At 47.6% G+C, this 18,476-nt stretch overlaps 1 protein-coding gene across 2 annotated transcripts in view; it reads left to right on the top strand.

The window, feature by feature from the left end:
* TMEM123 (transmembrane protein 123) overlaps positions 1-18,476 on the top strand; it is a 231,496-nt gene that overhangs the window by 152,576 nt on the left and 60,444 nt on the right. The window lies entirely within an intron of this gene.

Here is an 18,476-nt window from a genome sequence, read left to right as displayed (position 1 = left end):
CTCCTGAGTACGGCAATACCACATGTGTGACACTTTTTTGCAGCCTAACTGCGCTAAGGGGCCCAAAGTCCATTGAGCATCTTTAGGCTTTACAGGGGTGCTTACAATTTAGCACCCCCCAAAATGCCAGGACAGTGAACACACCCCACAAATGACCCCATTTTGGAAAGTAGACACTTCAAGGTATTCAGAGAGGAGCATGGTGAGTCCGTGGCAGATTTCATTTTTTTTTTGTCGCAAGTTAGAAGAAATGGAAACTTTTTTTTGTTGTTGTCACAAAGTGTCATTTTCCGCTAACTTGTGACAAAAAATAAAATCTTCTATGAACTCACCATGCCTCTCAGTGAATACTTTGGGATGGCTTCTTTCCAAATTTCCAAAATGGGGTCATTTGGGGGGCATTTATACTATCCTGGAATTTTAACACCTCATGAAACATGACAGGTGGGCAGAAAAGTCGGAAATGCTTCAAAATGGGAAAATTCACTTTTGGCACCATAGTTTGTAAACGCTATAACTTTTTCCCAATCTAATAAATATACACTGAATGTTTTTTTGTTTTTTTTTTATCAAAGACATGTAGCACAATAACTTTCGCGCTCAAATGTATAGGAAATTTTACTTTATTTGAACAATGTCAGCACAGTTAAAAAAGTCATTTTTTTGACAAAATTCATGTCTTTTTTGATGAATATAATAAAAACTAAAACTCGCAGCAGCAATCAAATAGCACCAAAAAAAAGCTGTATTAGTGACAAGAAAAGGAGGTAAAATTCATTTAGGTGGTAGGTTGTATGACCGAGCAATAAACCATGAAAGCTGCAGTGGTCTGAATGGAAAAAAAGGCTCTGGTCCTTAAGGGGCGAAAAGACTGTGGTCCTCAAGTGGTTAATACAGTAAGTATCCCTTTATAGTAAACTCCAAGGGACCGGGCCAAGAAGTTTACTATATCAAAATTTGTCATACTCAAGCAAATAAAGTATACTATAGTACTGTATCTTACAGGAAACCTGAGACTGGTTTCTACAACAATCTAGAGGGAGAGGTAGGGACACGAAAGGTAGGGGACCAAAGTTCAGCTACGGGTTTAGAGCACTAGTGAGGGGGGTAGGCCAGAGTGAAAAGGTGAGTTTTGAGGGCCTTCTTGAAGATGTTGAAGGAGGGAGAAACCCTAATGGGGTGAGATTGGGAGTTCCATAGTTGCGGTGCAGCTCTTGAGAAGTCCTGGAGGCGTGCATGGGATTGGGTGATGCGGGGGGAAGTCAGGCAAAGTTCATTGGAAGAGCAGAGTGAGCGGCTAGGTGTGTACCTCTAAGGCCTCTTGCACACTGCAAGCGATTCAGATTCAGATTCCGCTTTTTAATCAGTTTTTACATCCGATTCAGATTACGATTTGCAGTGTTTGCTCCCTGCACACTGCAAATCGGAATCTGAATTGGATGTAAAAACTGATTAAAAAGCGGAATCTGAATCGAAATCACTTGCAGTGTGCAAGAGGCCTAAGTAAGATCGGAAATGTAGGTCGGGGAGGTTTTGTGGACAGATTTGTAGGTCAGACACAGTATCTTGAATCTGATTCTGGACTGGACAGGAAGCCAGTGAAGGGATTCACAGAGGGGAGCCGCCATGGTGGAGCGATGGGAGGAGTGGATAATTCTGGCTGCCGCATTCATGACAGACTGCAGTGGGGCAATTCGGGTAATGGGGAGACCAGACAGAAGGGCATTGCAGTAGTCAAGGCGGGAAATTATGAGGGCATGGATGAGGAGTTTGGTGATGACAGAGGTCAGGAAAGGGCAGATCTTGCAGATTTTACGGAGGTGGAAGTTGCAGGACTTTGTGAGGTTTTGTATGTGGTGGGTGAAGGAGAGTGCGGAGTCCAGGTTAACACCCAGACAGCGGGCTTGAGAGGTAGGGGTATGGTAGTGTGGTTAACAGTGACATTCATATCTGGGAGGGTCAGGGATGGCCGGGGTAGGAAGATCATAAATTCCGTTTTGTTCAGGTTTAGATTCAGGTACTGGAGCACAGCAAGGGCATGCGCCCACGACTGCCCAGATGACCGGAAGGAACAGAACAACCAGAGAGGACAGTGAGGGAGCACCTCATGGGATGGAGGAAGCCCTGGGTAAGTATAAATGCACCCAATTAGCCCATCTCAGGTGCACTTTAATTCAGTCAATAATTGGGAGTCATTTTTTTCTTTTCAGTGCTTCAGCTTGTGAGCACAGACAGTGTTTAAAGGGAACCAGAGACGAACGTATGTTAAAAATGAAACAAAGATGTTATACATACCTGGGGCTTCCTCCAGCCCCATAAGCTTGGATCGCTCCCACGCCGCCGTCCTCCGGCTGCCACTATTGCTGGTACCGGGTCCCATCACTTCCGCCGGACGCGGCCTTTCTTCCGCATGGACAGGGGCTCCCTCCAGCTCTGTATGCATGCGCTTGCGCAGTACGGAGGGAGCGTACTGCGCTTGCATCGACTGGCCGAAATGACGGTATCAGGAACCGGCCCGCGGCATGCCTGCGTATACGGTTCCCGACTGCGGGACTGCGACCAGATCGAGAGGGGAAGCAGCCTTAGTCAAGCTAAAACAAGGCTGTGACCCCTCAGAACACTTCTCACTGACACCACTAGCTGTTGCTAGACACTTCCACTCTGCTGTCGAGTTACTCACACTGGCGTTTTCGTACGTTGGGTCAGCTGCGCGCTTTAGGCCAACGTATGACAAACACCCCACACACACGCACAATTGCAATCTTACACTGTAGTGAAGCAAAACCACTAACAGTCATTCCGAACGATACTGTTAGCCATTCCGGGACTTCCCACACTGCTGTCGAGCGCAGAAGTGCACCATACACACAATGCAATTACAATCTTATACGGTAGTGTTGCTCTATCATACAATCAGGCATGGACTTATACACAGTTACACTTCAGTCTCTTCTAGGCTATGAGTGTTAGTTTAGTACAGCAGAAGTCAAACTTATTAAATAATGATTTAATATTCCAGGAAATAAAGGGGAACAATGCAGAAAATAATATATACAAAAGATTTACAAAAACAAAGTAAAAATTACAATGATACACACAAGATAGGTTTGCATAAAACTAAAATGGGATATAAACGTAAAGTGAACTTTTACCAACGCAAATGTCCAACCGTGGAGGGACACGGATTTACCAATTTCGATCGGGATCAGCTCTGGCGATGTGCTACCCTCAAGAGAAGATAATTTTTAGGCATCTGGCCCTGCCTTTTATACTGGGATATACACCTGGAGGCTGCAACTTCCTTGGGAAGGGGAGGAACTGGTTTTAATTAACTTTTCAGACATAATTTAATTCCCAGAGATCTAACTTCCACATATAAAAGTGTATTTCACAGCAGATTAAAGGTGGGGACTTGGCATATTAAGCCATTTCCTGGCCAGAGGCGAGTTAGCCAATTAGCAGTTCCTGCTCCTATTCACCATCGGTCACCTTCGGAAGCAAACGTAGTTTCCCAGACCATCCCACCTGAGACAGCAGATCAAAGGCGACTGCTAGTGGCCTAATGAGCCAGTTCCTTGCCCCAAGCTAGTAACTCCAGGTAACCGCTTCCTTTTAGCAGACAATGGTAGAGTTAATTTACATGTACATACAGGAACTCCATGAAGCCAACTGCCAGCCTGGCATACCTACAACTCTGGCAGATAGAAAAATGAAAACATACTCCTCTATTATCCCAACACCATAACTAGCTGCCATATTCCTGACACCCGGTACCGGCGGGCAGAGGCAGCAGAGGACGGCGGTGTGGGAGCGATCCAGGCTGATGGGTCTGGAGGAAGCCCCAGGTATATATAAATGTTATTTTTTCGTCTCTGGTTCTCTTTAAGCTAGATCAAAATGCACAGTGCTCAATATGGAGGGATTGGCATGCAATAATCAAACAGCTTACAGTACAGATAGTGTGCTTCTCTGTCTTTCTGCGCAGCCTGAATAATACTGTAGCATTGCAGCCATGCACAAGCAAGTCACAGATAACAGGCAATCCCTCAGTAATCAGGCAGCAGCTTACACAGGAAGCGTAGGTCTCACCTGTAGATGCACATTGCGGAATTTAGCCATGCACTAGCTGGTGCTTTTGAGGTAATCCATGCAGGCCCAAAGTAGTGCGCAGATAGTGAGCAGGCTACAAGTGGCTGCCAGCCCGCCCACTGACCACGGCTCATGAGTCTATGACTGATATATGATGCTGGCTCCCGCCCACTTTCCACTATAGCTGGATACAGAATACTGCAGGAGGTCAAAACAACAGGTTTATGATAACTGAAGTTGTATTATATTCAGGTTTACTATGACAGGCATTGTTCCCAAATACTTATAATGGTGCTTGGCCCGGGACCTGGGCATTTCATTCACTATACCTGAAGTTATACTATATCAGTTTGCTATAGAAGATTACACTGTAATACACAAAGCCAAGTATTAACTTGTGTAAACTGTACATTGTGGGGTGGGGGAAGCAGCATTCAGTGAGGGTGGAGGGGGCTGTCCAAACTTAGCTGCCTCTAAGCATGTCTACCATGTGTACTGGCCAACCCATGCCCAGCACTCCACAGAGGCTCCTGTACAGGGCCGGTTCTCTCATGAAGCAAGGTGAAACATTTGCATCAGGTGCAGAGATTTCAGGGGCAGCATTTCTGTACTTAGTATAGCTTTTTGAGGAGGAATGGAGTGGCTGAGGGTGAGCAGTTTGATTGTCACAGACTCACAGCCAGCCAGTGTGCTATTGTGTTGAGCTGCAGCATGTCATGTGAGAACTTTAAATGAGTAATTTGTCAGATGCTGTGCGATCATTCCAAAAATGTGTGTGTGTGGGGGGGGGGGGGGGGGGGGGAGGGGTTTGTGCATCCTCATAAGTTTGCCTCTGGCAGCAAAAAGTCTAGAACCGGCCCTGCTCCTGTGGCATGAAAAGCACTGGAATGTAGCAACGTACACCGAACAGGGCGGTAACTTGGCAGTTGCGGTTACTCAACCTGCTTTGGCACAGACATCACTTCGCTTCCTGTAATTTGAGCTTGGTCTCTCAATAGTTTATGAATCAGCAGTAATCCTTTTGGCCTCCTGCCAAATAGCACATCATGTTGCCTTATGTCACTTGGGAGTACACATTTCAGAATTATTGCAATTTTCACTGGACCACTTGTAACAAAACAGCAATGCAAGCAAGCTTTAGTAGAACATTGTGAGTCAGGCTCAGTCAGGCTCACAGTGGGTTGTAAACATTGCTACAGCAGCTTAAAGAGACTCCGTAACAAAAATTGCATCCTGTTTTTTATCATCCTACAAGTTAAAAAAGCTATTCTAATGTGTTCTGGCTTACTGCAGCACTTTGTACTATCACTTTCTCTGTAATAAATCAATGTATCTTTCCCCTGTCAGACTTGTCGGCCTGTGTCTGGAAGGCTGCCAAGTTCTTCAGTGTTGTGGTTCTGCTATGAACTCCCCCTTCCAGGCCCCTCTATGCACACTGCCTGTGTGTTATTTAGGATTAGAGCAGCTTCTCTCTTCTCTCTTATCTCTTACAAGCTGGATAAATCGTTCTCTGAGCTGGCTGGGCTTTCACATACTGGAGAATTACAGACAAGGGCAAAGCTGTTTGCAGGAAGAATCAAGCAGCCTGAAACTTCAGTGCATGAGAACAGGGGGAAAGAAACACACAAATAATCTCTTGAGATTCAAAAGGAAGGCTGTATACAGCCTGCTTGTGTATGGATGTATTTTCTATGTGTGGACATACTGTACATCAACCTACTTCCTGTTTTGGTGGCCATTTTGTTTGTTTATAAACAAACTTTTTAACCACTTCAGGATTCTGCGTACGCTTAAAGAGAATCTGTATTGTTAAAATCGCACAAAAGTAAACATACCAGTGCGTTAGGGGACATCTCCTATTACCCTCTGTCACAATTTCGCCGCTCCCCGCCACATTAAAAGTAGTTAAAAACAGTTTTAAAAAGTTTGTTTATAAACAAACAAAATGGCCACCAAAACAGAAAGTAGGTTGATATACAGTATGTCCACACATAGAAAATACATCCATACACAAGCAGGCTGTATACAGCCTTACTTCTGAATCTCTAGAGATCACTTGTGTGTGTTTACCTTCTGACCCCTTCAGCTCTCACCCACTGAAGTGACAGGCTTCCTGCAGACTGCTCTGCCTATGTGGTTAATTCCTCAGTATGTGACCTTCCAGCTCCTTTCACAGCCTAGGATTTTTATCCAGCTCTCTTCTATCACTGATAAGATAGCAGAGAAGCTGCTGGCTTATGTAAATAACACACACACTGGAGTGTGCATAGAGGAACAGATCTGCACGGAAGAGTTGGCAGCCTTCCAGACACAGGCCGACAAGTCTGACAGGGGAAAGATACATTGATTTATTACAGAGACTGTCACAGTATAAAGTGCTGCAGTAAGCCACAACACATTAGAATAGGTTTAGGAACTTGTAGGATGGTAGAAAAAACGTTGTAATTTTTGTTACAGAGTCACTTTAACTACGCCCCTGAATCCTGAAGTGGTTTCCATGGAAACGCGGCCGTTCCATGTCAGTTCACGGAGGGTGTCTCCGTGAACACCGCCGATCGCAGCTCGCAGGGTAAATGTAAACACGCGGGGAAGATCTTCCCCGGTGTTTACATATATACGGCGCTGCGCAGCAGCAGCGCCGTAGAGGAGATCGGCGATCCCCGGCCTCTGATTGGCCGGGGATCGCCGGCATCTGATAGGCTAAAGCCTATCCTATCCGGCGCAGGACGGCTTTCCGTCCTGCGCCGCACACAGGGGACTGGAGAGGGAGGGAAGGAGGCAGAGGGAGGACTAGTGCTGCGGAGGGGGGCTTTGAGGAGCCCCCCCCCGCTAGGCACAGCAGCGCGGCGGCGATCAGACCCCCCCAGCAGGACATCCCCCTAGTGGGGAAAAAGGGGGGGAGGTCTGATTGCCCTGCCTGATTTCTGATCTGTGCTGCGGGCTGAAGAGCCCCCGCAGCACAGATCAGCAAAACCACCCGGTATCCGGAAGTGGTTAAAACTGTTTTTAACCACTTTTAATGCGGCGAGGAGCGGCGAAATTGTGTCAGAGGGTAATAGGAGATGTCCCCTAACGCACTGGTATGTTTACTTTTGTGCGATTTTAACAATACAGATTCTCTTTAAAAGGACAACTGACACGAGAGAGATATAAAGGCTTCCATATTTCTTTTTAAGCAATACCAGTTCCAGGCGAACATTGGGGGTTCGCGAACTTTTCCGGAAGTTCGATTCGCCCCATAATGCACTATGATTGTCAACTTTGACCCTCTGCATCACAGTCAGCAGGCACATTGTAGCCATTCAGGCTACAGTAAGCCCTGGAGCCCCACCCCCCCCCTTATATAAGGCAGCCTCCGGCGGCCATTACAGTCACTCGTGTGCCTGCTAGTGAGAGGAAAGGGACAGCTGCTGCAGACTTTTTCTCTTAGGGACAGATTAGTTAGGTTCTAGGCTGCTTTGCTTGTTCCTGACTGAATAATATTGCTTTTAAAGCACCCAGCAACAGCTCTTTTCAGAGCTCAACCTGTACATTTTTTTTTTCTGACACTTTTGTTGCATGCACAGCCTCGCTAATTGATAGTGTGTGTGCCACTGCCAGCAGCCCAGCACATTCAGTGACTGACTGCCTGTGTGTGTGACAGGGAGCTGCACATTGTACTACCCAGTACTGCATATACCCCAGTACCTGTTGTGTTTACTTAACCCACCTCATCACTGCATATACCTAGCTTTGTGTTGAGTGAACCCAGCTCACTGCATCTAACTACCCAGTACCTGTTGTGTTTACTTAACCCACCTCATCACTGCATATACCTAGCGTTGTGTTGAGTGAACCCAGCTCACTGCATCTAAGTCTAACTACCTGTTGTGTTGAGTGAGAACCCACCTCACTGCATCTTAAGTACCTTTACTGTATACTGTGCAGTGAACCCAGCTCACTGCATCTAACTACCCAGTACCTGTTGTGTTTACTTAACCCACATCATCACTGCATATACCTAGCGTGGTGTTGAGTGAACCCAGCTCACTGCATCTAACTACCTGTTGTGTTGAGTGTGAACCCACCTGGCCACCTCACTGCATCTAACTACCTGTTTTGTTGAGTGAGAACCCACCTCACTGCATCTTAAGTACCTTTACTGTTGAGTGAACCCAGCTCACTGCATCTAACTACCTGTTGTGTTGAGTGAGAACCCACCTCACTGCATATAGCTAGCATACCCTCGAGATGGACAAAATGGACAAACCAGGTAGAGGAAGAGGTAGAGGCAGACCCAGAGGAAGGCCACCAGGCACCGGCAGGTCTGTGGCTGTGCGAGGTGGTGTTGCTGTGATTTCATGCGGACCTACCCCAAAATACAGTGCTCAGAAGAAGGCACGTGCCATCACTTCCCAAAATCGTGAGGAGGTGATTGAGTATTTAACACAGAACACCTCATCTCCCGCAGCCACCAGCGCTACAACAAGCACCACATCCGCTGCATTTGACACTTCGCAGGAGTTATTTGGTGGTGGTGGTGAAATCACTGATTCCCAGCCACTACTGCAACAACAACAAGAAGGCGCAGGTACACCACCTCATACGTCTGAGTTAGGTGGCGATAGTATGGACGTAACGTGTGTGGATGGGGATGATGGTGGACCACCTGAAGTTGGTGCACTTGAGGAGGTGTCTGAGGAAAGCGCAGCTGGCCAGGAGGATTATGATGACGATTATACGGATACCACATATGTTCCCGGTAGAGGAGATGACCAGGGGGACAGTTCAGAGGAGGAGTCAGAGAGGAGTAGGAGGAGACGACTCCATGATAGAAGCAGAGGGAGCTCGTCCTCAGAAACAGCTGGGGGCAGTGTCCGGTGCCATGTATCGCCAGCTATGGCCAGGGAGCACACATGCCCTTCAACGTCAGCTGCTGCTGATGCCACCGTAGCGCCATCACCCCAGGGGGCCTCAGCGGTTTGGAAATTTTTTCACGTGTGTGTCTCAGATCGGAGCAAAGCCATCTGTTGTCTCTGCCAGCAAAAATTGAGCCGTGGAAAGGCAAACTCTCACGTAGGGACAAGTGCCTTACGAAGGCACCTGGAGAGAAGGCACAAACAGCTATGGCAAGAACACCTGAGTAAAAGCAGCACTCCTAAAAAGACAAGCCAAACTCCTTCTCCTCTTCCTCCTTCAGGTGCATCGTCTTCATCCACTTTCTCCCTTGCACCTTCACAGCCACCCTCCTCCACACCGCCTCTTCCCTTGAGCGGTTCCTTCTCTTCTGCCCACAGCAGTACCCAGCTGTCCGTGAAGGAAGTATTTGAGCGGAAGAAGCAAATGTCTGCCAGTCACCCTCTTGCCCGGCGTCTGACAGCTGGCGTGGCGGAACTATTAGCTCGCCAGCTATTACCATACAAGCTGGTGGAGTCGGAGGCTTTCCGTAAGTTTGTGGCCATTGGTACACCGCAGTGGAAGATACCAGGCCGCAATTATTTTTCTCAAAAGGCCATACCCAAACTGTACCGTGCAGTTGAGAGGCAAGTGGTGTCATCTCTGGCACACAGCGTTGGGTCAAGGGTCCACCTGACCACGGATGCCTGGTCTGCCAAGCACGGGCAGGGCCACTACATTACATACACAGCCCATTGGGTCAACCTGGTGACCGATGGCAGCAAGCAGGGAGTACGTGGCTGCGCAGAGGACCGACTTGTCACACCTCCACGGCTTGCAGGCAGGCCTCCAGCCACCTCCTCTCCACCTGCTATCACCGCTTCGCTGTCGTCATCCTCCTCCTCCTTGGCTGGTGCCGCCATCTCCTCCCCAGCTACACAGCCCCAGCACCCCAGGGCCTATGCTGCATGCCAGGTGCGACGGTGTCATGCAGTGTTAGACATGTCTTGCCTGAAAGCGGAGAGTCACACTGGAGCAGCTCTCCTGGCTGCTCTTAACAAACAGGTGGAGCAATGGCTGACCCCGCACAAGCTTGAGATCGGCAACGTGGTGTGTGACAACGGCAGCAATCTCATTGCTGCGTTGAATTTGGGAAAGCTGACACACATACCCTGCATGGCACATGTGCTTAATCTGGTCGTGCAAAGATTTGTGTCCAAGTACCCAGGCTTAGAGTACGTCCTGAAGCAGGCCAGGAAGTTGTGTGGGCATTTCAGGCGCTCTTACAAGGCCATGGCACGCTTTGCAGAGATTCAGCGTAGAAACAACTTGCCGGTGAGACTGATTTGCGATAGCCCGACTCGCTGGAATTCCACCCTGCTGATGTTCTCTCGCCTGCTAGACCAGGAGAAAGCCGTCACCCACTACCTGTATCATTACAGTACAAGGACACAATCTGGGAGGATGGGGATGTTGTGGCCCAACAACTGGACACTGATGCGAAATGCATGCAGGGTCATGGAGCCCTTTGAGGAGGTGACCAAACTGGTGAGTCGCGATGAGGGCACCATCAGCGACTTGATCCCCTACGCCTACTTCCTGGAGCGTGCCGTGCGTAGAGTGGTGGATACAGCTGTGGAGGAGCGTGAACAAGAAGAGTTAGGGCAGCAGGATTCATTGGAGCCATTTACACACGAACCCGATGTTTCCACAACACCGGCGGCAGCACAGAGGAGGGAGGAGGAGGAAGAAGAGGAGTCGTGTGGGGAAGGAGAGGAGTCAGACTCTAATGATGGTGATGATGAGGAAGGTGTTTCTGTGGAGGAGGAAGAGGCGGCGGAAGGAGAACAACCGCGGCAGCCATCACAGGGGGCTTCTGCTGCTCCACGTTCCCGTGGTATTGTTCGTGGCTGGGGGGAGGAAGAGGAGTTGCGTCCCGTCACTGAGGAAGAGCATGAGGAGATGGAGAGTACCTCTGCATCCAGCTTTGTGCAGATGTCCTCTTTCATGTTGTCCAGCCTGTTGAGGGACCCCCGTATCAAAAAACTCAAGACGAATGACCTGTACTGGGTGGCCACGCTACTAGACCCTCGGTACAGGCACAAAGTGGCGGACCTCTTACCAACTCAACAAAAGGCGGAAAGGATGCAGCACTTGCAGAACAAGCTGTCGATGATGCTTTACAATGCGTTTAAGGGTGATGTGGCTGCACAACGCAATCAAGGTACCACTGGCAGTAACCCTCCTCCTCCCAAGTCCACGCAGGCAAGAACAGGACGCTCCAGCGATCTCAGGGTGATGTCGGACATGCGGACGTTCTTTAGTCCAACTCCTCGCCATAGTCCTTCCGGATCCACCCTCCACCAACGCCTGGACCGGCAGGTAGCCGACTACCTGGCCTTGAGTGTGGATGTAGACTCTGCGAAAAGCGACGATGAACCCTTGGACTACTGGTTGCGCAGGCTTGACCTGTGGCCAGAGCTGTCCCAATTTGCCATACAACTCCTCTCTTGCCCTGCCGCAAGCGTCCTGTCAGAAAGGACCTTCAGTGCAGCTGGAGGCATAGTTACTGAGAAGAGAAGTCGCCTAAGTCACGACAGTGTTCAGTACCTGACCTTTATCAAAATGAATGAGGAATGGATCACGGAGGGCTACTGCACGACCGAAGACTAAGTCAGTCCACTCCCCACACACAGCATCTCTGCCTGCAGGCCGCTTGACTGCCTTCTCCGCCACTACCAACAGGGTCCAGGACTCTAGGCGGATTCCTGAATTTTTAAGGCCGCTGCTAGCAGCGGCCGCTACACTAATTTTTCTGGTGCGTGTACATGTGCCCATCCCCCTTCGTGATCATTACCTTGCCGCGGTGAAGGGGCTTGCGCATCACAATGAAGCAATGACCGCCGGCTATTTGAGTGTCTCGGGTGGGGGTGGCACACAAAAGATATTAAGGTCGTTGCTTCATTGTGGTCAGACCAAATTTGATCAGCTGGAAAGTCACTGTTCTGTCATTCAGCTACATCAGCCGGGCAAGCATATGGGCTGAAAAGCCACCATCACCTGCACTCTCGTCACGGTGCGCACCAGTCCAGCACGGCCGTCACTACACAAACGGCTGTTTGCAGTCACTGCATACCTTTCACTGCATCTGTGACTGCACATTATACCTGGCAGTCAGTGCATAACTTGCACTTGAATGGATACACTTTCAAACAATTTAAAAATACAACCATCTAAACTTTCAAACAATTTAAAAATACAACCATCTAAACTTTCAAACAATTTAAAAATACAACCATCTATCATTTTCAAAAAATTTAAAAAAAGGGCAAAAAAACTTGCCCTCCGTAAAACATTCCTGGCAAATGCTTTCGACTTGGTTTGTCTTCCGCTGGCTCAAGGGTCCATCTGACCACAGATGCCTGTTCGGCAAAGCACGGTCAGGGCAGCTACAGCATGGGTCTCAGCAGGCTCCCACTTCTGGCCGGAATCCAACCTTCATTCCCCGCGGTGACAATGGCAGACTTGCCCTCCATAACGGATTCCCGTTAAAGGATTTAAAGTTAGTTCATTTCAATTAGGGCCGCAAAAGGTCCTCCTGAGTCCTGTATTGTTATTTTTGGTCACTACCTCGGGGCGGGCGTGCATGCCTGCCTGCTTCCCTCCTTGCCTGGATGTGTGGTGGTAGATGTTGATCAGGCTCCAACTCCGGAACGCAATACAAGAGGGAGCTCGTCCTCAGAATCAGCTGGGGGCAGTGTCCGGCGCCATGTATCGCCAGCTATGGCCAGACAGCCAACATGCCCTTCAACGTCAGCTGCTGATGCCACCGTAGCGCCATCAGCCCAGGGGGGCTCAGCGGTTTGGAAATTTTTTCACGTGTGTGTCTCAGATCGGAGCAAAGCCATCTGTTGTCTCTGCCAGCAAAAATTGAGCCGTGGAAAGGCCAACTGTCACGTAGGGACAAGTGCTTTACGAAGGCACCTGGAGAGAAGGCACAAACAGCTATGGCAAGAGCACCTGAGGAAAAGAAGCACCCCTCAAAAGACAAGCAGCGGAGAACAACCGTGGCAGCCGTCACAGGGGGCTTCTGCTGCTCCACGTTCCCATGGTATTGTTCGTGGCTGGGGGGGAGGAAGAATGGATACACTTTTAAACAATTTAAAAATACAACCATCTAAACTTTCAAACAATTTAAAAATACAACCATCTAAACTTTCAAACAATTTAAAAATACAACCATCTATCATTTTCAAAAAAATTTAAAAAAAGGGCAAAAAAACTTGCCCTCCGTAAAACATTCTTGGCAAATGCTTTCGACTTGGTTTGTCTTCCGCTGGCTCAAGGGTCCATCTGACCACAGATGCCTGGTCTGCAAAGCACGGTCAGGGCAGCTACAGCATGGGTCTCAGCAGGCTCCCACTTCGGGCCGCAATCCAACCTTCATTCCCCGCGGTGACAATGGCAGACTTGCCCTCCATAATGGATTCCCGTTAAAGGATTTAAAGTTAATTCATTTCAAATACACAGCAGGGCCTCGAAAGTCCGCCTCCTGTATTGTTATTTTTGATCACTACCTCAGGGCGGGCGTGCATGCCTACCTGCTGCCCTCCTTGGATGTGTAGTGGTAGCCGTTTCTCAGGCTCCACACCGGATTCCATCCCTCATTTCCCGGCCATTACCCGGGGTCACAAATGACAGACTTGCCCGCCTCCATATGATTCTCGTGAAAGGAATGTGGTGCCATCTTTGCCCACCATAACTGGTTCTCGTTAAAGGATTTAAAGTACATTCATTTCAAATACACAGCAGGGCCTCGAAAGTCCGCCTCCTGTATTGTTATTTTTGGTCACTACCTCGGGGCGGGCGTGCATGCCTACCTGCTGCCCTCCTTGGATGTGTGGTGGTAGCCGTTTCTCAGGCTCCACACCGGATTCCATCCCTCATTCCCCGGCCATTACCCGGGGTCACAAATGACAGACTTGCCCGCCTCCATATGATTCTCGTGAAAGGAATGTGGTGTCATCTTTGCCCGCCATAACTGGTTCTCGTTAAAGGATTTAAAGTACATTCATTTCAAATACACAGCAGGGCCTCGAAAGTCCTCCTCCTGTATTGTTATTTTTGGTCACTACCTCGGGGCGGGCGGGCGTGCATGCCTGCCCGCTGCCCTCCTTGGATGTATAGTGGTAGCCGTTGCTCAGGCTCCACACCGGATTCAAACCTCTCATTCCCCGGCCATTACCCGGGGTCACAATGGCAGACTTGCTCATTGTAGTGGTACTGAACAAGTACACAGCAAGTAGAAAATGTAAATTAAAAACAAAACGTAAGCTTTTTAACAATGCCATGGAAAGTTGAGAAGGAAGTCACACATTACCTGACATCACTGAGTGAGGAAGAGCAATCACGCCATGTTGCGCAGTAGTCCAGCATGGCCGTCACTACACAAACAGCTGTTTGCGGTGCGTTACACAGTGAGTTTGGTGTGTCAGTGTGAAGCAGTACTCTAATTACACTCCCTGTTTGATGTATACACATGCAAGATGTTTGAAAGCACGTTAGGCCTGCAATTTAGCATTCAATGTGATTTCTGCCCTTAAAACGCTGCTTTGCGTCACATCCAGATTTTTCACCGGGACTTTTGGCATGTATCCCACTCCGCCATGCCCCCCTCCAGGTGTTAGACCCCTTGAAACATCTTTTCCATCACTTTTGTGGCCAGCATAATTTTTTCTATTTTTCAAAGTTCGCCTCCCCATTGAAGTCTATTGCGGTTCGCGAATTGTTCCGCGAACCGAACCTTCTGCGGAAGTTCGCGAACCGAAAATCGGAGGTTCGCGACATCTCTACCTGGCAGCCCTGCTGATCCTTTGCCTCAAATGCTTTTAGCCATAGATCCTCAACAAGCGTGCAGCAGATCAGGTGTTTCTGGCATTATTGTCAGATATGACAAGATTAGCTCCATGCTTGTTTCTGGTGTGATTCAGACACTACTGCAGCCAAATAGATCAACTTCTCACTCCAGTTGTGCTTTAAAGCCAAATAATGCAACCCCATGATCTACTTATCTGGGGCTTCTTCCAGCCCCTTGCAGCCGACAAGTCCCATGCCGCCAGCCCGGAGTCCTTGCTGGTGCAGAGGCCGACCTTGAGGTCATCCTCTACTGCGCTACTGTCAATCAAGTGCACGTTGTCACATTGCTGTTGGGTAACTTCATACTACTCGATCTGCAAACAAATCAAACAGCTTGGCTTTGCTTGGTGGTTCATGACAATACATCTTCCTCTCAATGTCAATCCAGCAGGGTTCAAACTTGGGAGATTGGACTGGCCAAGGCAGACTCTTGAAATGTTGATCCTCTGTACAGATCTGGATTCTCTTGGCTGTGTCGTGGAGCAATGGCAGAAGGAAGCACCTTAAACAAGGTGTGTATGAGATCTGCAGATATAGACTATGAATGCATTTTGCAAGAACTGATTTTTTTGCAGAAACTGATCTTTTGCAGATACTGATCTGTTGCATGTGTACAGCATCTTCGTGTACAGGTTCTTGCAAAAAATCTGATGGGGAGTTCAGCTCAATAGAATAGACTGTGTAGGTATGGCTCTCATACTACATGGTAGGGGGTAAAATTGGTCTGTGATCTTGCCTTTTGCAAATACATTTATCTTAAGTGTGTATGTAGCATTAGTTTCCACAGATGATCATGGAAAAACAGGCTAGGCTTATCTCACAGTGCATAGTACCAACTTGCTTGTGAAGCTTTTTATTCCATGCTTCATAGTGCAGCAGTGGTTACAGAAGGAATCCTAGGATGGCCAGGCAGACGGGGGCAATGATGGTACCGAACAGCTGACAGCTGTTTCGCGTGAAGAACAACGCTTGGTCACAGCAAGATTGTTTGTTCTGTGAACAAGCATATTTTTCCACGCGAAACAGCTGTCAGCTGTTTGGTGTCATCACTGCCTGCCTGAAACATGGAATAAAATGCTTCACAAGCAGGTTGGTACTGTCACCTTGCTCTCTTTTCAATTCCAGCCTTGCTAAAGCATGCCCAAGCTCATTACTGACCCTCCTCCAAATGTTACAGTTGGTGCAAGACACTGGGTTGTAGGCTTCTCCAGGTCTCTGTCTAACCATAAAACAACAAAGTGTTTGGCAAAGTTGAAAATTTGACTCAGAGAAAATAACCTTACTCCAAACCTCTGCAGACCAATTCCTGTGGTCTTTAGCAAACCTCAGCTGACTCTATACTCCTCACTGATAGTTTTTTTTCCCCTAGCTTTACATAACTCGAGCCTTGCATGAAGGAGCCTGTTTAACTATTCTGACCTTGCACTTTACTCCTGTCTTTGATTGCCACGTTGTTTGAAGATCACTTGATGTCAGCCTGAAGTTCTAGAGTAACATTCAAATGAGTTTGAGGTTATCCCGATCAGTACAGATTCATTTTTGCTCTCTGCCAAGTTGTAGCTTTATGGTCTCCAGTGCCCGTCGCTGGATTTTGTTCTTGTGTAGTGCAGTCTTCGAAATTTTAAGGATAGAAACAACCTCACATTCCCTGTACCCTTGTGCCAGTAAAGCTAGGATTGCACTTCTCTTTTCCCACTCTAAACCTTTTTAACATATTTTGGCATCATAAAGTTGGTTTTAAATTCCAAAATTACCTTGGGCACACGTGTAGTGGTGTTTTCCCACCCAACTAGTCACATTGCAAGAGAAAAGCGTTGATTACAGCCAGGGCTGTGGCAACAGTACAAAAATCATCCAACTCCTGATTCTATGAAACCACTGACCCAGACTCCGGGTTCCCAAAATTGCTCCAACTCCACAGCCCTGTTTACATGGTGTTTCGTTTTTTAATATTCTTCCTCATTTAATGGACACTGGCATTGAATGGTTGCCATACTCAGAAATACTCTCTCCTTTTCCAGAGCTGCATGTATGTGGGAAAAGGCAAATGTTTGCTATTGTTGACTGATACATCCCTTGCACAGCAGTATATCCAGCCATAACGGTTGATAAATTCTGATCAGTCCTGCACATGGTCTTGTCTCGGAGGCTTTTCATCAGCTGGCACCCACAGTTACCCCCTTGGCAACATTCAGTAAGGGCAAATCTATGTGATATCATGCAAGTTCCTTACACGAGATTCATTACTTGTGAACAGCAGTGCTGGACTTCCGGTTTACTATCCATGTCACAATTTGATTTGATCATCTGTCCAGAGCACACCATATGAGAATACACCCCCGCTGTCATATAAACATCCCAATTGATCAGCAGTGTCGCCTCCACCATCTCTGAGAAACTATAGAGAGAATGGTCAGCTTCCTTGCATGAACTGCCTGCTTCAGTTATTTTCACATTTTCACCAGATCTGGACTCCCATTATTCAAAATATTAACTTCTTTCTGTATTAGAGGGATACGAGCAGTTTTCTTTTTCTGCAGTTTGTCCTGGTTTCTAATAGCTGTAGAGACTGCCATCCCCCCCCCCCCCCCCCCTCTGCCCTTATTTATCTAGGGAAAGGTGTGAAGGTAATCAAGTATGACTTCTCTCAGCTGTTTAAAGTTTCTCCCCACTCTGCCTGCTGATGAAAGTGTCTCTAGAGCAATAAAAGCTTCTAACTAAAATTTAAATGTAAAAATAAAGAGGTAGAATGTATTTTTTTTTTAGTAATGCCACATTGTTAATATGCATTTTAATGTGCTGTTGAGATGCCCTGGGTGCTGAAAATGGTGCTGTTTACTTTAACCGTCCTTTGGTAGTCAGTCCTTGGGGTCGACCTCTTACTGCACAATCCAATCTGGTTTGGATTTCAAGTAAAGTTTACAGATGGATACATCTTCTGGCAAAATTTGTTAGTGCACTTCAGGATTAATATGACAAGCTGCCCTATTCCAGAGGCCGTAAAGCAGGTCCAAACCACGACACTGCCCTCACCAAGATCCACACATCACACAAAATAAATTTAAAGCCAAGACATTTTATTGTTTTTCTTCTTTTGCAAACCGTAGGACTGTTATCCATTATTTTTTGGATAGCAGTGGTCTTCTCATTACTACTCTGCCAGGATTTACTGTAATTCTAGTGACATAGTTTAACTTTCATCAAAAGTGCAGTTATAGTTCGGCATGGAGAAAAGGTCTCATGTGAATAGAAGGTCAGTATCATTCAAAAGGAGACCTTAACTATAAATGCACTTTTTCCTTTGAAGGGTTCTGGCAATCAGAAATGGAAACTCGAGTTCCTGTCAGTCAGACAGCCTTGACACCTCTTGCTTCGCTTTCTCACAATATACATCCAAATCAATCCTGCATATGTTGTGAGCAGCATGGTGGCATCTTGGTTAGATCTCTCGCCTTCCAGCGCTGGTTCCCCAGTTCGAATCCCAGCCAGGGAATTATCTGCATGGAGTTTGTATGTTCTCGCCATGTCTGTGTGGGTTTCCTCCAGGCACTCCGCTTTCCTCTCATGTCCCAAAAACATATATGTTAATTGGCATC

This window comes from Hyperolius riggenbachi, chromosome 2, assembly GCF_040937935.1.
Source record: "Hyperolius riggenbachi isolate aHypRig1 chromosome 2, aHypRig1.pri, whole genome shotgun sequence".
NCBI classification, from domain to species: Eukaryota; Metazoa; Chordata; class Amphibia; order Anura; family Hyperoliidae; genus Hyperolius; species Hyperolius riggenbachi.
Note: the sequence above shows the minus strand (reverse complement) of the source record. Positions and strands in the feature narration are given on the sequence as shown.